Below are 22,172 nucleotides of genomic sequence, written 5' to 3'. Positions count from 1 at the left end.
GGAAGCAGCATTTTTAATAGACACCAGTACGGTCACACAGAAGTTTTTGTCACAGGTTTTTGTGACTGAAGTCGTCTTGAAAAACACCAGCGCATTCACAGTAGAAAATAAAATGATACTCCACTACTGCATGTACAGAAAAAGCTGTGTCATTTTTTTTCTTTAATAGTTTTCTTTTTCTACCAATATCCACTAGAGCTGTTCTACTTCAATTATCAAATGTACATGATGGTATGAATATGATCATTAATCATCAAATGTAATGTACCAACCTCAGATCTGAATCTGTTTTTGTTCATTATTCAAGTTTAATCTACTTTAATAAACACATTTTTACCCTGGTCTTTATGGTGTTTGCAAAAATTCTTAATTTTATGAATGCTAAGTTTTTATAAATTAATAGCCTCTTACTTTAACACTTCTAGGTCTACACTCCAAAGTTCTAGTCTTTAGATGATTTCAGACTGCATAACAATAGCAGACTGATACACAGACTGTCCTCACACTGATGAGCCAGTGCCCCCACCCCTCCCCCCATCTTACAATAACTCAAGATCTCCCCTACCCTTTTCCCCCAGCACTGGACTCTATATTTCATTATTCACACATGTATATATCTACATATATAGTATATATATACTAGTATTTATAATGTTTTTATTATACAGTTGTAATTACCATATCATGAGTCTTTGTTCTTTGTGTTTATCTATAGGCAAATTAGTGGTAGCTAAACTCCTTTGTTAGTAAAAGTAAACTCCAACAACACCAGCGTATTTACACAGGAGAGAAACCGTGTCACTGCTTAGTGTGTGGGAAGAGTTTTCCGTACAGTAATGCTCTTAAAGTACATCAGCGTATTCACACAGGAGAGAAACCGTATCACTGCTCAGAGTGTAAAAAGTTTTTTGCTTATGAAAGTAATCTGAAACGACATCAGCAAACTCACACAGACAAACTACATCACTGTTAAAAGTGTGGAAAGTATTTTTGTGCATTATTCTCTCTAACAACACCAGCACATTCACACAGGAGGTAAAGCTGTATGGTTTTCTTTTTCTAGAACTGTTCTACTTTAGTTATTGAATATACATCATGGAATTAATATGATTATTAATCATTAAAAGTAATGTGGTGAAATGTACCAACCTCAGATCTGAATCTGTTTTTGTTCATTATTCAAGTTTAATCTACTTTAATAAACACAGAACAACTTTTACTTTCAAGTGGAAGAATTTTACCCTGGTCTTTATGCTGTTTGCAAGAATTCTTCATATTATGAATGTTAAGTTTTCATAAATTAAGATGTGCAACAGTACAGAGTCGTCGTTGTCGCATTTTTCCTTTCAGAATTCTCCACACATTCTCTATTGGGGACAGGTCAGGACTGCAGGCAGGCCAGTCCAGTACTCGTACCCTCTTCTTCCAAAGCCACGCCTTTTTAATGTGTGCAGCAGGTGGTTTTGCATCGTCTTGTTGAAAAATGTTGGACGTCTTTGGAAAAGACGACGTCTTGAAAGCAGCACATGTTGCTCTAAGATCTCAATAAACATTTCTGCATTAACCCTCCTATTACCTTCAAGTTTACTAACACAATTTAAACCTCTAGAAAAGTTTATGTCACATACTTTATGTTTGTTCGTTGACCACTTAAATAGCCTTTAAAAAAAACCATACCCACCCCCCCTTATACATCCAGAATACCTGTTGCACGACTATGGAGGAATATGCAGATCACCATAAAATCTCATTGATTGATCTAAAATTGGCAGTAGACATCTTTTTGTTGTTTTTATGGCTTTATATACTTTCTAGGTACATATTTTTGTTATTTATAACATTTGGAATGAAAGACAATTTCTGTTATCAGGAATAGTAATATGTATTATGTTTGGGGTCAATTTGACACACAATTTAAAAAATTTTGAAGGATTTTGTTTGTGAAACAAATCATCATCATCGTCATGTATTATCTGAAGGGACAGCGCCCACGAAATGCAGCCAGACATTCATCCACAGTCACATGGGGGCCTGGATTGTAAAGAAAGGGTCATCGCTGAACCCACTGTCCTATACATCCCATATTGCTGCAAGTTTGTCACGCTCTCATCAGCCCTGCCTTGTTTCTCTGTCATCAATGTGTATGACACGGGAGAAAATATGAAATGTGTTTAGAGACATGGTGCCCTTCCAGTGTCAGCAGCCCAAAGACTTGCTGTTGCTTCACCTTTTGACTTGTACACTCCTGCCAAAATGAGCAACCCAATGTAAGCTTGCAAGTGGGTCACATCCAAGTCTTCCCAACTGTCCCCATACACACACCTCTCTAAATTTGTCTAAATCTTACATATTTCCTTTCAAGTGGTGGTGTTATGAAGAGCTCAAATGCTGATTTTATGTCTTGACATGGCTGACAGCGTATCTGGTGGGGTCTGGAACCATTTTGATGACATTAGCAGCACTAAGTCTACCCTGTTGTTCAAGTGGGGAGACAGACCATAATAACTTTTCATTTCTGACAGCGTATCTGGTGGGGCCTGGAACCATTTTGATGACATTAGCAGCACTAAGTCTACCCTGTTGTTCAAGTGAGGAGACAGGCCATAATAACTTCAAAATTTTTGGAAGGTAGTGTGTTTGCTGGTGGTTGAGAAACAAAAGAAGGGTCAACACTGAGGGTCTCATTCTCATCAGAGGAGGAGGCCTCATAATCAGGGTCCTCCTCAACATCATCCTCTGTCTCTATATTTTCCTGTCCCCACAGCATGGGGAATATTAAAACTCTTGTGAGGATGATGTTTTTCCCTCCCCCATGTTGTGTGAACTATCAGTGGTTCTCGCACTACTACAGTTGTGAGTATGTTAGGTTAGGGCCTTAAAGTTTTTTTAAGATTATAAAATTGCATGTCATAGTGACCTCAATATCATCCTAAACAACCAAAACAAATGTGTGTAAAATGTTGATATTTATTATATGTTGTTTTACAGCTAAAACAGCCTGGGGTCAAACTGACCCCAAAGAACACTGATGCGTACAACATGTGTACAGGACACTGAAAACATATCATCATGTTAATTTTATGTTTACCCAGTTGTCCACATTAAGTTAGGAAAAGTCATTAAATATGAAGCAGAAAAAATTATGTAAATCATTTATTTAAATACGTTAAACATTGAATGGGGTCAAACTGACCCCAAAGGTAATAGAAGGGTTCAATCATTCAATCAAGGAACTTCATGAAGACTAATATACTAATATAAATATGTGCTTTAGGCATGATAATGTTTTTTGTCTTTGTAAACATGTTTCCTGGGTTATTTATGCCAGCCAATGACTAAAAGTTTTTATAATATTGTCAACTGCCAGGAAGAACTAATGTAACCAACCTTTTATATACATCACGACCCTTACTCAAAAAAGATGGACCACCAGCTCCATACAAATGTAGGTATAGATAACTAATGTAATTGTTTTAAAATCTTATGTGTGTAATATAACTTGGCTATATTGTTAGATGGTTTATATCGTATTCATAATATCAGTGTAAGTTTCCTTTAGATGTATGTTTTAAATTATTTTTTGATAGCCTTTGCTGCCATATTTATGTATAGCTGGCTAGATAGTTAGTTTACCGTACTGGCCAAGCTAGCATTTTTGGCTAACGTTAAAACATAGCTATAATATATTTATAAATTATCAGAAATACGAAATTATTTGATTATATATATTGTTCTGTTACTACAGTATATCAGTATTTTTAAGATAATGTTTCAGTAAGTTTTAGTCCTAAAGAGCAGCTGTTAACGTTACCTTGAAATCCTCAGTGAATAAGTGTAAAAAATAACGGATTTCTTATTTAAACTGAACTAAATGCTCGAGGCTCCACGCGCATGCGTTCAGGGAACCTTTCGTATTGAAGTAGTGAACTGATTCTATCTGACACCACCATGTATTAACATTAAGGTAATAGTTAAAAATCACTTGTCAGTTATCATTGTTATAAACAGTTATCATTGTTATAAACAGTTATCATTGTTATAAACAGTTATCATGGCTTAGCGTACGTACATCTGGTTCAAGTCAAACAAGATTATCAAGCGACTGTAAAATAATTTTACACATACATATACAACTATTATATTGGATTAAAAAAGTTGCTTTGAGTCTCAGTCAGCCGACATGCAGCCATAATTGGGCCAGATGCGGGGTGCCGCAATGTAGCCTAGTCTCAGTCAGCCGACAGTGTCGACATGCAGCCATAATCGGGCCAGATGTGGGGTGCCGAGCCGACAGACAGCCAACACTGCCGAACCGGAGCCGGAATCGGCCCAGATCTATCGTGCTAGCTGGGTTGTTTCACTCACTGTCCACTGTGTAGTGTTAACTGAACAGAGATCTGAACACAGTCGTGTAGTGTGAACTTGGTATTAGCGGTTGAGGTACTGGGCTAGCAATCAAAAGGTTTCCAGTTCAAGCCACACCATTGGCGAGTTGTCACTGTTGGGTCCCTAAGCGAGGCCCTTAACCCTTATTTACCAGAACTGTGATAAGTGTAAGTATAAAATAGGAGCAGTAATTTGGTTCCTTTGCCATATACAGACTCTTTTCCTCAAATATCTGGACACCTTACTTCCTCTGTATTGTGTCCACATTCCAGTTCCCAGTGTGTTCCCACATCTCACATCTCAAATTCCCTCAAAATAAAGAGCAGCATGGAGAGCAACTGTAACTTTAATCTTCTTTAAACCTTCCACTCTTATTCTGCCTCCGTCCCAACTTTTTATAGCAATGAGTGAAATCACTGGAAATCTTTTCTTTTAGAGAATAAAGACACCAGAGAATGAACGAATCACAGTTTCTTCTTTTTATTACATTTTCACAAAACATCAGCTTTTACACATCTGGATCTGGTCCACGAAGTCATCTGGGCGTTGTCCTGATGTAAAGACGTCAACTTAATGGCAGCACGTCTCTCTGAAATCTCAATAAATTGGTGGTATCTTCACATGTCGCCCATGTCTTGGGTCCTGACGCACCTCCACAGGTACAGAAACTGTGAACACACATTAAAAACACGTCAACCACCAGACCTGCATCCCTGACAGTTAAATAAAGGTTCTAATCAAGGTTGGCCTTTAGATGTGTTCTGTTTCCAGCCTTTCATGAAACCGTCGGAGGCTCCGCCATAAAAGCGTCTCCAGTGCAGCAGCCAGGGCTTCAGGTTCTGCGTACAAAGACTCGTCCAGAGTGAAGATTTCATCCATGAAGTTCAGCATCTCAGTCTGAGAGAGAAAAAGAATAAATAACAGATAGCAGACAGTTCTATTCGAGATCATTCGTGGTGTAAAGAACACGCACCTGAAGATGGAATAAATAACGCTCTGTGTACTGCCGTTCAGTCCATCTGGGCGTAACGCACGAATAGATGAGAGCAATCAGCTGGTCCAAAAAGAGCCTTCGTCTCCGGTGTTTGACTACACTTGTAGTGCAGCACAGATTCATTCTAGACTCCATAGAGCACAGACTCTCTTACTGAAATGATCTGATGCACCCTCGCTCTTCCCAGAATTCCCAGCAGCACCAGCTCTAAGACGATGTCCATAAAGTTGACGTGCTGGATCTGTGAGTAGAAGGAAAGCAGGCAGATTCCTTATTTCTATATGGCCGCTCTCGACGTCCACCTGTACTATTAAATATTTTGTGCTTATTAAAGTCCCACAAAACCTGAATTACACTCGGGTAATAACACTGTGTTTAGTTTTACCCGGTCTGAGGTCTAGAAGTTTCCTCTGGCTGGTGGCGAGCCCTCTTGGCCCTTTCCGGACCATCAGAGCACACAGGTGGCGACGGCCATGAGGCATAACCCCTGTATGGATGTAATGCCCAGTCCGAGTGCAACCAGAGCAGCTTCCAGGAACAAATGATCAAATCCAGTAGATGATGGACTTGCTCTGCTATTCTCTGCTTCACCAGCGACAGGGTCGACCGATGAAGTTTTCAACAGCAAGTCTTTGGAATCTAAAATCAAAGGATACCGCCTGGCGTACTCGCTCCAGACCCTGGCCAGGTTTTTGTTCTCTGAATCGACGACCTTTCGGAGTCTCATCCTTGGAGCTGCAGGCTTTTCACACTGAGAGTTGTAGTGTGTCTTAGCCAGGCCGCTAAACCGTCCAGCGGCCTGAAGTAGTTGTTGAGAGACGATCCTGAACATCTTGGGAGAAAGCTGATCAGCAAAATGTGAAGTGGCTTCTGCAGTTCTGCATGTAGCTGCTCTTCAAACTCTGATTTACACCTCAGTGTTCTAATAGAACTTATGATGTCATAATGCACCTTCATCCAGTAGATTTAAAGACTTTCTATCATTGCACTGAGCACCGTTTTTTAAACAAGCATGCTCCATTAGTATTCAGACATGGCTTCAAAACCTGGCATGTGGTCACTTTCTGTACGGAGTTTGACATGTTCTCTCAATATTCTCTTATAACAAATAAAACAATCGTAAGTGGTGGTGGTGGAGAATCTCTTAGGTTTACATTTACATTTTCAGTATTTAGCAGACGCCTTTATCCAAAGCGACTTACAGTACAGTTACAGTATACAATCTGAGCAACTGAGGGTTATGGGCCTTGCTCAAGGGCCCAACAGCAGCAACCTGGCAGTGGTGAGGCTTGAACCAGCAATCGTTGATTACTAGTCCAGTACCCTAACCACTAGGCTACAGGTTTAAACGTTCCATTGCAAAATCTGCATGAAGCTTGACTGAACTTGACCACATGGGCACAAATTCCCACAGACACACTCCAAAATCATATTATAGCCAGTAGTAGCAGCAGCGTTAAGATTTGCTAACCAGTGCTAACAGGGTATGTGTTCCTAATAAATCCCAACAACACTGCTGCACCTGCTACACTAATTCATACATTTTTTTGTGTTTGTGTTGGACCTCTAGGGGTCCCTTTCTTCTGATAAACAGGGTACGAAAATGGTACACGGTGACAGGTGCTACAGTCAGTAACTGTATACCCAAACATTTATTTGTGTGGTAGGTGTAGCTTATAATCAAATATTGCAGGTACCAGATAGGTTCCTAATAAAGTGCTCAATGAGTGTCAAATGTGCCAAAAATATACTGTATAGTTTAGATAGTACACACATAAGAACCCACAAAACCTGTTAGATGTGGATTAAGAAAGTCTGAACATAAGAAATGACTAGACAGTGATGTCTGAAGTAGGACTGAGATCTCAGATCATTAAAATAACATGAAGCTGCATTTCTGGTGCAATAACAACCAAATTCCAGCCAAATTTAGGAGCCGCTCATTTTTACAGATCTTCACTGTAAGTGTGCAGACTATCTAATGGTTTTTGTGCTGCCATGCAGCTGGTTGAATGGAGTTAGTGTAGAATTATGTACAAAGATCTAAAGAGAAAAGCTTAACTGGCTGGTTAGCTCAGTTGGTTAGAGCAGCCTTTCTCAACCGGGGTGCCGCGTCTGGCTTCGTCAGGGGTGCCGTCAAAAATATTCTCACGTTACTGATATTATGAAATAAATTAAAAATAAAATAATAAAATACAAAAAAGTCAACTTATCATGAAAATGTAGACCATTAGCCGCCTCAAACATCAACATTTGTCTCACACGCCCCTTTTCCCATGCTACAACGTCAACGCGGGTTGCGTGCCTTGCCTATAGTGATGAGTCGTTAAAACGGCTCTTTAAAATGAACAAAAGGAACTGAGTCGCGCCTCTGGGAGCCGTTATAATACATATTTATATTTCTGTGCAGTTCTTATCGGCTGTAATTCAACCATTCCGCTTCTATCAGTAGAGGGAATCAGTCAGTCATAATAAGAGCTGTTTATTGTCGAAATTCAAATCACTTTCAGTATAGCGGAGAGAGCAAGCGACACACACACACAGAGAGAGAGAGAGAGAGAGAGAGAGAGAGAGAGAGAGAGAGGTAATTACCTCATTAGTGTAAATATTATAATTTTTATTGTTATTATTTTGCACTGTTTTTATTAATATTTTTTTTCTATTTCATATTTTTGCACATGTAACTGTTTTGTATATACAGTGGTGTTAAAAAAAATAGCAGTCCAACACCATTAACCTGATAAATCACTGTTTTTAGTAGAAATGCTATTTCTACATATAGCAAATAATTTACCTGAAAGTGTAGTAGAGTAATGAAAACAAAACAAACTCAACACTTAGGACGTGCATGCCGCTCATTCTGAGTAATCGAAGCATTGATTGAAAGGCGGTTGTTCAAAATAATAGCAGTGAGGAGTTCAACTGGTGAAGTCATTCATTCTGCAGAAGAACGGGTGTCAATTTTGGCCCTTATTTAAGGTAGGAGGGGGGGCAAATGTTGCACAGGTTGGTCATAGTGCATTTCCTTCTGAAATACTGGGTAAAATGGGTCGTTCCAGACATTGTTCTGATGAACAGCGTACTTTTATTAGAAAGTTAATTGTATAGGGAAAAAACATACAGAGAAGTGCAGCGAATTATTGGCTACTCAGCTAAAATGATCTGAAATGCCTTGAAGTGACAACCAACACCTGAAAGACGCAGAAGGAAGCGTGTAACTACTGTTCAAATGGATCGAAGAATAGCCAAAATGGCAAAGGTTCAGCCAGTGATCACCTCCAGAAAGATCAAGGAACATCTGAAGTTACCAGTAAGTACAGAAGATGATTAAGTGAAGCCAGCAAGAACTCCTTGCAAAGTCCCGTTGTTAAGACAAAGACGTCCTGAATGGGTTCAAATTTGCCAAGGAACACATTGACTGGTCCAACGAGAAATGGCTAAACATTTTGTGGACTGGTGAAAGCAAAATTGTTCTATTTGGGTCTAGTGGCCGTAGACAGTATGTCAGACGACCCCTGAGCACTGAATTCAAGCCAAAGTTCACTGTGAAGACAGTAAAGCATGGTGGTACAAAATTATGATATGGGGATGTTTTCATACCATGGTGTTACGCCTATTTATCACATACGAGGGATCATGGATGAGTTTAAATATATCAGAATACTTGAGGAGATCATGTTGCCTTATGTCGAAGAAGAAATGTCCTTAAAATGGGTGTTTCAACATGACAATGACCCAAAACATCTTGGTTACAGACAAACAAAATTGAGGTAATAGAGTGGCCAGCATAATCCCCTGACTTTAATCCCATAGAGAACTTGTGTTCTGACGTCTGAAACGTGTTTTTTTTAAGGCAAAACCCAAAATTGCAGAAGAACTGTGGAATGTCTAATCATCCTGGACTGGAATACCTGTTCAGAGGTGCCAGAAGTTGGTCGACTCCATACAACACAGATCTCGGAAACAATCATTATGCCACTCAATATTAGTTCAGTAATTTAAAGTAAAGTGAAACCTCAAACATTTTTTTTTTAGTTTATACACACATTTTTTTAGTTTTTGAAGAAAAATGCTGGCACTGCTATTTTTGAACAGCCTAATATTAATTTTTCTTAACTTTTTGTAAAGGATGAACACAAACTGGCTAAATTTTGTTAATGTTTTGATTTAGAATTAAAAGTGTAGTATTTTCAGTGCATTTGCATTTATGGAAATAAAAGTTATTATAATGATTTTGTGCTTTATTCACTTTTTTAAAATCACTGATATTTTTCTGAACACCACTGTATTTGTTTTGTTTTTTTAACGAAAGTTATTTAAAATGTAGCGAATTACAATTCTTAGTACAAAACATACTTAATGTTAAAAAGTAAAATTACTGGTTGTAAAATCTACTTTTAAAAGTACAAGTACACAAAACAACCACTCAATTTCAGTAACACGAGTAAATGTAATTCGTTACTTTCCACCTCTGGCTACTGTTAATATTTTTCCCAATTGAACTGAAAACACAACCTGAATTGATGTTTAATTGTTCATTTAGACTTCACTAAGAGTTATTACCATCCAGCAAATGTAAAGCATATTTCTATATGAAGAGCATCTGTTTCCAGATAATATACACTGAGGTTTATGATCAACATGGTTGTGCAATAAAAGACTCTCGTCCCTGGGTGGGCTTGAACCACCAACCTTTCAGTTAACAGCCGAACGCGCTAACCGATTGCGCCACAGAGACATGCGCGCAGCATTTTCATTGGACGGTACACATGGGTCACATGACTTGCTAATGTTTAAGTCAGGCTAATAAACAGTATAACACTCAGTGTTGCTACCTTACAATATCTCACAAAAGTAAGTGCACCCCTCACATTTCTGCAAATATTTCATTATATCTTTTCATGGGACAACACAATAGAAATGAGACTTGGATATAACTTAAAGTAGTCAGTGTACAGCTTGTATAGCAGTATAGGTTTTTTGTTGGTTATCCTGGGCCGGTTCATGATGCAAGGGTACTAAAGTACAGCCCTGTGTATAAAGAGGGCTTATACCCACCTGCTCTTTAGACTGCTATAGAAGACTGCTATTTATATGAGCTAAGATCTCTCAAAGCATTTTATCACTATTGGTGTGAGAGTGATGGGATGGTAGTGATTCATACATGTGATGCTGGACTTCTTTGGGACTATAATAACATGAAACTGCTGCATTTCTGGCACAATAACTTCCAAATTCAGTTTAGGAGCCACTCATCTTTACAGTCTCGATGGCAGTAATTATTTGCATTATCAGATTATTTATGTACAGAGTAGTTAAAACCAGCTGTTGTGGTGTAAGTGCTGTAGGTTGTGATGTAGTTTTTCTGTTATTCCTCAAAGAAATTGATTGAAGTCAGGATTTCTCGTTGAGAAGTTTTGCTTTGATCTTCACTAAAAATTAGCAGACTCTCTAATGGTTTTTGTGCTGCTATGCAGCTGGTTGAATGGGGTTAGTGTAGAATTATGTACAAAGATCTACAGAGAATAGATGAACTGGCCGGTTAGCTGAGTTGGTTAGAGCGTGGTGCTAATAACGCCAGGTGAGCATGCGCTGCGTATTAGGACTTTCTAACTTGAGTAATTTGATCTTTGAAGGTAAGAATACCACCCTGTTCTTCTACTATATTTAATTCTGGCTTCATTTCACCTAATGAACGTGGCATGACCTTTATAAATGGTTACAATAAATTCTTTCAATGGCCTAATAAGTAAATAAATAAAAACAGAACTGCTATGTAATATAGTGAATTCTTGTACTGCACATGGCAGAAGACTAAAAGAAATGTAGACCGTGTAGAATAAAAGTATTAGGAAAGTATAAGATTAAAAGCATCAGCTTTTATTTATTCTTAAAAGAAGAATACATGAACCTCAGTCATCTCACATGAAGATCTGTTCTGCTCAACAACAGTAAAGCTCTCCATCGTTTCTGTGTGGCAGCTCCATAACTGAAGGGCTGTCAGTGTAGAATCGGGTATGTGGGTATATGCCCTGTTCTTGGACATTGGCTGGTTAGCTCAGTTGATTAGAGCATGGTGCTAATAACGCCAAGGTCGTGGGTTCGATCCCTGTTTGGCTCACTCCAACTTTTGGACTTAAACTAACAAACAAGTGAGCCTTCTCTAACTAGCAGGTACTATTGACCTGGGTTTCAAATGTTGTCTCTGACAAGTGTGAGATCTTTTTAATGCCCCTCTCATTCAAGTCAGAAACTTATTTGCCCTTCAGTAAATGTTAGCAAGTCATGTGACTCATGTGTACCATCCAATGAAACAAGTGTGCGTGTGTCTTTGTGGCGCAATCGGTTAGCGCGTTCGGCTGTTAACCGAAAGCTTGGTGATTCGAGCCCACCCGGGGACGAGTGCCTTTTATTGCACAACCTGCCTGTTGATCAAACGGATATGAGACACAACAACAATGTGTAGTCCCACAGAATAGTGGAAATAAGTAACTGAAAACATCCAGTAAACAACAGTCCTACAAGCACAAATATCCACCTGATAAGTCACCGGAGACCGGCTGTCCAAAGTGGAAGAACGTCCTTTTGGTTTCCGTAGATGTTAAATGAAGACACTCGCCCAACGTAGGGCTCGAACCCACGACCCTGAGAGTAAGAGTCTCATGCTCTACCGACTGAGCTAGCCAGGCTTAAGCAGCATGTCAGAACAGACAGCTCATCGATCAGACCATCAGAGAGATGTAGGTTTAATTCACTAACATCACGACCAGATTAAGAACTAATTCACAGTTTACAAACAAACACAATTCAGAATAAGCAACAGACACAGACTTAGGCTGCGACCGAACTCGCATACTTACTGAGTCTGTACTAGATTGGAGGAAGTATGCACCGCTCAGCCAGTAAAGAAGTATATACTTTCAGTACAGAAGTGTGCAGTATGCACACAACACCCGTACGTACTACGTCCGCCATCTTACCAACTTCAAGTGACCATAGTTACAGACCGCATGCTCATTTCAAACTCCACTCGCCAAAATTTAGGGTATTTATCTCTTTATTTGCGCCACTTACTGATTAATCTATAGTCATGTATCCCGACTCCACACTAAGACGGCAGAGAGTAGTAAATCACAGAAGAGAACTAAGAAAGTTATTGATTTTTTACCTCAGAAATAATGTAAGTACTGCTAACCTCTTTAGCAACAGTATACTACATTACCATGATTAGACTAATACAATGAAAATAAATGACAAAATGATAGATCTGACACATATTAATAATTACAGTAGAATAATTTTTCAAAAATCGTCTGTGCACAACAGGGTTATTATCGTTAACGAAAACGAACAAAATAACGAAAACTGGAATTGAAAAAACATTTTCGTTAACTGAAATAAATAAAAACGGTAATAAAAAAAAAAAACGATAACTAACTGAAACTGTATTATGCGTTTACAAAACTAACTAAAACATACAATAAAATTATAGAGAGAATACCCTTCGTTTTCGTGTTTGTCAATTTATTTATGAGCATTGTGAACTGATATGAAATCGATGTTTCCACTCGAGCAGTTTTACGTTAGCTACTGGCCTTTCCCAATCCGCTCCCTCCTCACTAACACTCCACTACAGAGGGACACTCCACGTGAACGCGCAAATGGAGGCGGATACCCCTTTTCCACCAACGCGGCACGGAGCCCGTTCCGGTTCCCGAACTTGACTTTGAACCGTTTCCGCGTGTTTCCACCGGAAAAAAAGAAGTTCCAGACAGTGAACTAGTGGGCCAATCTGGCACCACAGAATACTTGGTTTTTCAGCACAAACCGTGACGTCCGTCTGTGGGCGTGTCGTGTTGTACAGCATAGCGTTAGCAACAATGGCGTCCGCTGGGGTCTCGTATGGAGCGTAATGCTGCATTTTTATCTTTTAAACTTCACCTGATTACATTTTGAGCCAGTTTGCCGCTGATATTTTCAAAGCCTCTTTAAAAAGGTGAATTGTGTGATATTACGAGATAAAAGTGACCCGGACAGAACGGAAAACGCTTAACGTGAAAAATAAAGCATGAAGTAGAGGTGGGCGGTATCGATAATATCGATACCAACGCTGGTATTGATATTGAGCAATACTCGTGTAAAAAGATCGATACTCAAGCTTTTTTTCTCTCCCGCACGCACTGACTGCTGCGCTCGCGGATTCATCAAAGTCTCTCTGTCTGTAAGAGTAGCGCTGCGCTGTGTCACACAGCACAGAGCAGCACACCCTCCCCCCCCTCCCCCCCCCCCCCCCCCGTCTTTTGTTGTTGCACCGTCACGTGGCTCAGCGGCGCCAGCCAAACAGCCATGCAGGTAGGCTCAGCCTGGCCCGCCCACTCAGCGCTCTCCTCAGAAAAAACAGAATAAGTTTGAAACTGTTTACAGTATTTGTTGTGGTGTGTTAATTTTGTTGTATTGTGGTTTGTCAGCCCTCTACCTCAGGAGATTTTGTTTTAAGTTGTGTTGAGTGGTATTTTTTTACACTCTGTTTATTTAAGAAAAAACAGAATTGCACTGAAAGGAAGAAAATTCCTTATTTTTTATTGTTTTTCCTAGGAACAATTCTATTTGAAAAAAGAAACAAAGAAAGAAAGAACTAGAAAAGATGTCTAGTGAGGGGAGAATTTTTATTTAATTTTTGTATTGTGGTTTCTCCTTTTCTACCTCAAAAAAGATTTATTTTCCTAATGTTAAGGCAAACTTTGTTTTGTTACTGTTCCATTGTTTCTAAACAAAAATGTTGATTGTGATAATAAAGTATTTTGTTGTCACGTACAATGTTTGGCGAAATTCTATCCTAGGCCTTTTGGATCCATAGGATCTATGAAGCTTAAATATTAAAAAGTATCGGTATCGGTATCGATATCGGCGATACTGGCCCTGCATTTACTTGGTATCGGATCGATACCAACATTCCCGGTATCGCCCACCTCTAGCGTGAAGCTTTTTCAACTCCTCGAGCTGCATAAACACACGTGAAGTAAATCCAGATAAACACAGATACATGTGGTATTTTAGAGTAGATTTGATGTTTATTTCACACAGATGTTTGTTCGTGTTGTGGAACTTTAGTGATGTTTCACCGCTCAAGCTGAGCGCTGAGCTAATCGGCTATTTGCGCCGAGAGTCGCGGTGAAACCGAAGCGCAAAACTCTTCTCACGTTAATGAACTAAAGAAAACAACAACTGAGACAAACACGTCACGTCTTCTTATCACAGATAGTTAGATTGATGCTTTTTACATAAAAACAAACATCTGTAACAGCAGCACAAATGCTCGCACATAATCCACACACTCCGCCATTATATTACTACTCTTAACTCTTAGTAAGTAACGCCCATCGTTGATGACGCAGGCTTGGTTCTCAAAAACTGGTGGAAACGCGCGTCGGTTCTCTACAGAACACCAAGGTTCAGAGAAACCTGAACAGAACCGGTTCAAGAACCATGGTTTTTTTGGTGGGAAAGGGGTAGGAGTGGAGAGGGGGAGTGAGTAGGGAGCGGATTGAGATTGGTCCCTGACGGCACTTCATGTTTACATTCCGTTTCTGCTCACCACGTCAGCCTGCAAAATGATGACAGCAAAAGTTAAGTTTATGTTTTTCTCAAATTAACAGGGCTCTCAAGTTTTCAAGCTTGCTTGGAGTGAGTTTGGGGGGGGGGGGGGGGGGGGGTTGGATGTTGTCAGAGGTTGTTCCGTCGATGTCCCTTTCGGGGGGGGGGGGGAGAGCTTCAACAGCAGTGGTCATTGTCTCTTCACTTTACACTACATTCTGTAATATTAAATAATGGAAAAAACCCTCTCTGCATCTGCATTTGAGTGTGGCAGAACTAATACCAGTTTGGCAATCGTAGACAGCCTCGAAAATCTGCTCATACCAGTCACCTTTGAAAAAAATGAACCAAGGAAGCCTAATTACACTCCTACATATTTTTGCAGTTATTAAGTTGCTCATGTCAATGGGCGTGTGCTGAATATTTCTTGTATATATATATATATACAATGTCAAACATGTCTTGGTCTTGGGGCATAGAGATGTCATCCAGGAACTCCCGCAGCAACAAGAAATTCTATTTTCTGATTGGCAGATAGGTCGCTAATTCAAGACAGCGGTATGAGTGCAGAGTAGTCTGCCTTTGACTCGTGTGTAGGATAGGTTATAGTCATTTCTGTGCGGCGAAGTTAATCATTTCTCAGCGTAAGAAATACCATGTGTGGCGTGTGAGCGTGTGAGCTTGTTGAAATGCGTGTGTCTCACGCTCAATGCGTGAGACTTAAGAGCCCTGAATTAAGCTCCCTGATGTGTGTCTCATGAATTAGTTTATATTATTATTATTAGGGCTGTCGTTAATTAATTAATTAATTAATCGCGTTAAAGGCGTTTAATCGCGATTAAAAAAAATTAATCAAGATGAAAATTTTTTATCAAACTATTTTTATTGAGCTGTTTGTGTCACGTAAATATGCGTCTCTGTTGTAATTTTCACTATTACACACATTTTGCACTTTAGGCTGCTATCTTGTGGACTGTTACAGTTTTTGTGGACAGGTGGTTGTTTAACATTAATTGAATACATTTTTTCAAATGGTATCTTTTGTTGAGTTTTTATTACACAATACTTACTCTGACCTTTTTAAATCCTGCACCTGAAAAATAACCCAAAGTATAAAAAAACTAAAACTAATACTAGAACTAATAAAAACTAAACTAAAACTAAGCACTAAAAAATAATTAAAACTAATAAAAACTAGCAAACCCACTCTAAAAACTAATTAAAACTAACTGAATTAGAGAAAAAAAAAAGTCACAACGAAATAAAACTAAACTATAATGAAAAATCCAAAACTATTATAACCTTGGTGCACAAAATGAGTATGGCTGTCAGAGGGCTCGTCAGTAGGATCATCACCCTACCAACTGGTGATGAACTAGAGTGTGTAGGAGCTGGGTTTGCCCACTTGGCCGGATCCGAATGTTTTAGAGTGGCAGTTGGTGCTACTGATGGGTGCCACATTCGAATAAAACCCCCATCTGCCAGCGCACAGTGCTACCTAAACAGGAAGCTGTTCCACTCAATTCAGCTTCAAGCCATCTGTGACCACCTGGGGAAGTTCTGAGATATTTTTGTTGGTTACCCTGGGTCGATTCATGATGCAAGGGTACTAAAGAACAGCCCTGTGTATAAAGAGGGCTTATACCCACCTGCAGGACAATACATTCTTGGGGATGGGGGTTATCCCTGCATTAATACAGCCATCCGGCTCCTGACCCCTTATCGAGAGCCTGTGCAGAACCCTGTACAGGCTCGTTTTAACAGCAAACTGTCCAAGGCCAGAAATGTGGTGAAAAGGGCTTTTGGAATGATGAAGACAAGATGGCGTTCCATTTTCTTTAAAGCCCTTGAGGTGAGCCCTGTCTTCGCGACCTCTGTATCGCTCATGGAGACATCATTGAGCCAGAATTAACAGAGGTACATGTTGACCAACCAGAGCCTGTAATAAGTGACATGACATCAGGTGAAGATGCAAGAAAGCATCTGGCTGCAGCTGTCTCAGCACCACAGCACCGCATACCAGCTCTTTATGAGCATGATTATGTTTAGAAAAATGTTTTGTTAATAGGTTCATGTTGTTTGTTTTTATGTTTTGTTCTACATTATTTAAAAGTAAAACTTTCTTAGCAAAATTTTCAATTTCTTGAATATTTTTTTAATTACAATTTCCAATTTTTACACTTTTTCTATTTTTAATTAAGGATAAATTAAAAAGAAAATCCTTTATTTCAATTATTTGCCAATGCATTTTCTTTCTCACAACATACAATAATACTACAACACTTTTTGATTTTCAACTATTTATTTTTTCATTAGAATCTCTAAGATTTTAATAAACCTTTCCTCCCTCATTCTTGCTTCCTGGTCTCTCCTCTCCTCTCTCTTGCACGTCTCTCACTCTCGCTTTTCCTCTCTCTGGTGCGTGCGTCTCTTGCTCTCTCTTCTCCTCTCATTCTATTCTTTCCCTTTCTCTTCTTTCCTCCCTCTCCTCAGCCTCTCTCCATCTTCTCTCCTCGTTCTCTGCTGCTTCTATCTCCCTCTCATTTTCCCTTTCTTCCATCTCCCTCAGATACTCAACTAAATCTTTCTCCCCTCGTCTCTTTTTGGCTGGGGCTTCCATGCTTCTCGAGGATGGTGAAGCTTCAGCAGCATCCTGGCCAGATGAGGAAATAAGGGTCTCTGGGCTAATTGATGGTCTCCCACCTGTTGCCTCATCCATATCCGCATACCATTTCCAAGATGCTGCTGTTGCTTCACCACCCTCTGTACTTACCCCAGTAGGTGGACACTTAAGTTCCTACAAGATTCATAAACACAGTACAAGGACCTTAACTTGTATTACAAATCTTTTCTGATATTTTTACTGAAGATCTTACCAACAAACGGAGCTTACTTTGTATTTTTGTTTGAGGTTCTCCCACTTCTTCTTCACATAAGTGGGAGTCACCTTCCCCTGCAGTTGGTTCTCCAACACAAAGGCTCTACAATATAATGCACATAACAGTTATTAATGTATATAGCATACACTGCTTCAAAAAAAGTTTAGCCATTAAAAGTTTTGAATGCTTTGAAAAAGTTTGTAAAACTTGAATACTAAAACTTGTCTTTATACCACCCTTTGTAATTATTATTATGCATAAGATGTAACACAAATTTTGTTACGTCAAACAAACAGTTACTTATTTAAACCCTCGAACCGCTGCATTCCGTTTTCCAGTGAAGAGGGCCTGGTTGGCCACTCTCCACCGGATAAGATTTTTAGTGTCTTCATCAGACCCTGCAATATCAAACATTAGTTTTAAAAGGGATTTCTAATGTGACTGTGAAGCAACATTACAACAATCATGAATATTTAGCCTCAACAACCCCAAAGCTAGATATATCTACCTTCCTAAAGATAGTTTAGGATAGCCCATCACTAGCATTACAGATCAAATTAAATGAATCTATAGATAGATCATTTATTACAGCAGCTCAATATATATTAATGCAAAGTATTATAGTAAGCAAGTATTAAAGTATGCAAGTATTCAAATTTGCAAGTATTAAAATACAAAAGTATTAAGTACACATGGAATGTTGTACAACACTATGTAGTTAAATACATTAAATAAAAAGTAGTATATCGCTTTTATTGTCCTACCAGAATGACAACATTTGAAGCCCAGGTCAATAGGACCTGCTAGTTAGAGAAGGCTCACTTGTTTGTTAGTTTAAGTCCAAAAGTGGGTGTGGCCCATATGGGGATCGAACCCACGACCTTGGCGTTATTAGCACCACGCTCTAACCAACTGAGCTAACCGGCCGATGTACAAGGGCAGGTCATATACCCACATACCCGATTCTACACTGACAGCCCTTCAGTTATGGAGCTGCCACACAGAAACGATGGAGAGCTTTACTGTTGTTGAGCAGAACAGATCTTCGTGTGAGATGTGAAATGAAGCCAGAATTAAAGACGGTAGAAGAACAGGGTGGTATTCTTACTTTCAGTAACTTTCACGCTCTAACCAACTGAGCTAACCGGCCAGTTCATCTATTCTCTGTTTAGATCTTTGTACATAATTCTACACTAACCCCATTCAACCAGCAGCACAAAAACCATTTGAGATTCTGCACTCTTTCAGTGAAGATCTGTAGAAATGAGCGGCTCCTAAACTGAATTTGGTTGTTATTGCACCAGAAATGCAGCAGTTTCATGTTATTTTAATGATCCGAGATCTCAGTCCTACTTCAGACATCTCTGTCTAGTCATTTCTTATGTTCAGACTTTGTGGGTTCTTATATGTGTGAACTATCTAAACTATACTGTATTGTGGTACATTCATTCAGCCTACAGCAGTTTAGACCCGCCCACTTAACCACCAATTTGCCTCCACAGTGAGCCTGTATAGAGAGAGAGATTTTATTTTTAAAATTACATTTTATTACAACGTGCAAATAAACAAATTACTTTAAAAAAACAAAAACAATTTTGTACAGGAAACAAATATAACAGTAACATAAAAAAGTAAAGTGCAAATCATTCCCGATTAAAGTGCGTAATGCTTTTCTACAACACCATGTTTTTACATTATTTTACCATGTTATGTCCTTATGTTGTCAAAATATAAACAAAGTCTACTTTGGTCAACTTTTTTTGCTGAACAAAAACTGTAATAATGCATTGAAAACAAAACAAGACAGTAAAGATAAAGTCATATATCCACCATAAACCAAATATTTACAAATATCTTCTTCCCAAGATGATGCAAAATAAATCCAAAAAAAGTTGACCAAAGTAGACTTTGTAGGGTTCAAAGCTTATACGTCCACTTCAACTGAATCAGAGTTATTCCGTATAATGCAGTCCTTATCCATACCCTTAGTTAGTCCTTATTAAAGTTGAATGTCCTTTTTCAAAATCCATCAGTTAATAATGTGTAGTTGATTCCCGAATAAACTCCTTTTCTACAGAAGTAGTAATATTAATGCATTAGCAATGTAAATATACAAAGGAAATTAGCATATAGCATTAGCATCTACCTTCCATAATATTTCCAAAAAGAGAAATTATCCCAAGAATAATAATCCCTCGCTATATCGCGCTTCGACTTTTGCGGCTTCACTCTATCGCGGATTTTATTTGCAAGCATGTCTAAATATAAATCACGGATTCTTCGCTGGTTTGTGGATTTCTGCAGACAAGGGGTGTGTTCGAAAAGCTAGTGAGCTCTCTACATAGACGCATTTTACGTCATCCTGTGCGCGCTCCCGATTAGGAGGCTGTTCCAAATCCTAGATGCCTTAATATCCTCACTTCTTAACATTTCAACGTTATTTTCACTCAAGAATGAGTGTGCATCCGACGCTGCCTTAGTGATCAAGGCAATCCCAGAATTCATTGCGGGTCAGGCGCTCTTCTCTCACAGAAAAATAAACATGGCTGACTGTGCGGACAAACGAATGGAGTTCTTTTCAAACGTAAATAAAATATTACTGATTTTTAACTTGTATAAACTTGTACCGAGTGTTTTTATTTGCAAGTTCGGGCTTGTCAGGAAATGTAACCGTTATCGTTCCATGAAGGGAGATGTTATATTGATGTTAGCATGCTGTGCTACCTCAATCCATTGGTTTTAATGACAAGATGCTAAATGCTAAACCCGATGGAATCGGGTTATAAAAATAACCATATAAACACATGGTTTTTACTTCGCGGATTTTCACCTTTCGCGGAGGGTTCTGGAACGCAACCCCCGCGATCGAGGAGGGATTACTGTACTTACATCTAGGCATAAAACATCAAAGTTTCCTAGGAAAGGAGTCTTTAAATCTTCAAAAAGATGAAAAATGCAAAGCAGCACACCAAGTAGCAAACCGCTTTTGCTTCCATCAGGAAAATGCTGTGTCTACTTCTTTTCACAAAAGAAAACATGGGTAATTCCCTCTCTATTGCCCCCTAAGGGAGACCATGGGAACTGACCAAATGTAACTCTATGGAGTTAGCCACCATGCCTGTTACAGTATTATACTGTTTATTAGCCTGACTTAAGCAAGTCATGTGACCCTGACAGCTGTGCATGTGTCTCTGTGACGTAATCGGTTAGCGCGTTCGGCTGTTAACCGAAAGGTTGGTGGTTCGAGCCCACCCAGGGACGAGTGCCTTTTATTGCACAACCATGTCTGATGATCAGACGATTAAACCTTAGTGTATATTATCTCATATAGAAATATGCTTTACATATGCTTTGCTTGATGGCAATAACTCTTAGTGAAGTCTTAATGAACAGTTAAAACATCAATTCAGGTTTAGTTCAATTGGGGAAAAATATTAACAGTAGCTCAACAAGTACAAATCCTACAATCATTCCACAAAGTTCACAAACATGATTTAATGAGTGAAAACTTGAGGTTTGGAGCCCCTCTGGTGTGCAGACTGGTACTGTGTATCAGCACTACTTACTGTGTGCAGGACCTGAGTCGTATCTGCTCCAGTCACTGGTTGGCGGCATTTAGCTCAGTCAAGAACTTTAAGAAATATATAGTTTAGATACTGTAGTTCACACATATAAGAATCCACAAAACCTCTTAGATGTGTATTAAGAAAGTCTGTTTCAGCTGCTTAAATGGGGACAGTGTAGATTTATGTACAAAGATCTAAAGAGCATTGATGAACTGGCTGGTTAGCTCAGTTGTTTAGAGCGTGGTGCTAATAATGCCAAGGTCATGGGTTTGATCCCTGTACCAGCCACACCCACTTTTGGACATAAACTAACAAACAAGTGATCCTTTTCTAACTAGCAGGTCCTATTGACCTGGACTTCAAACGTTGTCTCTGACAAGTGTGAGATCTTTTTAATGCCCCTCTCATTCAGGTCAGAAACATGCCATTATTTCACTTTGCCAAACTTAATTGCCCTTTTGTAAATGGTTTAATGTGCACACTGCTGCTACTGGCTTGTTCTTCTTTTCTACAATGTAAGTTCATACCTTCAAGTTCATGTCATTTGAGATCTCTACATAGATTTCTTCCTCATGTGCAGAAAGACGCAGTTCAGTTTGAGTCGATTCACTAAGTTGATCATCCAGCTTAAATACCGTAAACACTACGTACATAACATGTGGAGCTATTCTTACTACAGTAAAACACACTGAACTGACTTTTAAAGTGAAGTTCAAAATGTTGTACAGAGATCGTTCCCATCTAGTGGTGCTA

At 39.1% G+C, this 22,172-nt stretch overlaps 1 long non-coding RNA gene and 2 other non-coding genes across 3 annotated transcripts; all 3 read right to left on the bottom strand.

Moving 5' to 3' along the window:
* Positions 1-4,850: 4,850 nt before the first annotated feature.
* LOC134326893 (uncharacterized) lies at positions 4,851-6,301 on the bottom strand. The gene is made up of 3 exons (XR_010014626.1): positions 5,766-6,301; positions 5,360-5,621; positions 4,851-5,283 (listed from the first exon to the last, which is right to left on the bottom strand). It is a non-coding gene; the product is annotated as an uncharacterized LOC134326893 (long non-coding RNA).
* A 3,743-nt stretch (positions 6,302-10,044) lies between these two features.
* trnan-guu (transfer RNA asparagine (anticodon GUU)) lies at positions 10,045-10,118 on the bottom strand. The gene has a single exon. It is a non-coding gene; the product is annotated as a tRNA-Asn (tRNA).
* An 8,588-nt stretch (positions 10,119-18,706) lies between these two features.
* Positions 18,707-18,780, bottom strand: trnai-aau (transfer RNA isoleucine (anticodon AAU)). Its single transcript has one exon. It is a non-coding gene; the product is annotated as a tRNA-Ile (tRNA).
* Positions 18,781-22,172: the final 3,392 nt, after the last annotated feature.

The sequence above is a fragment of the Trichomycterus rosablanca genome, chromosome 14, assembly GCF_030014385.1.
Source record: "Trichomycterus rosablanca isolate fTriRos1 chromosome 14, fTriRos1.hap1, whole genome shotgun sequence".
Classification (NCBI taxonomy): Eukaryota; Metazoa; Chordata; class Actinopteri; order Siluriformes; family Trichomycteridae; genus Trichomycterus; species Trichomycterus rosablanca.
The sequence above is the reverse complement of the archived record's forward strand: the minus strand, read 5'-3'. Positions and strand labels throughout refer to the sequence as shown.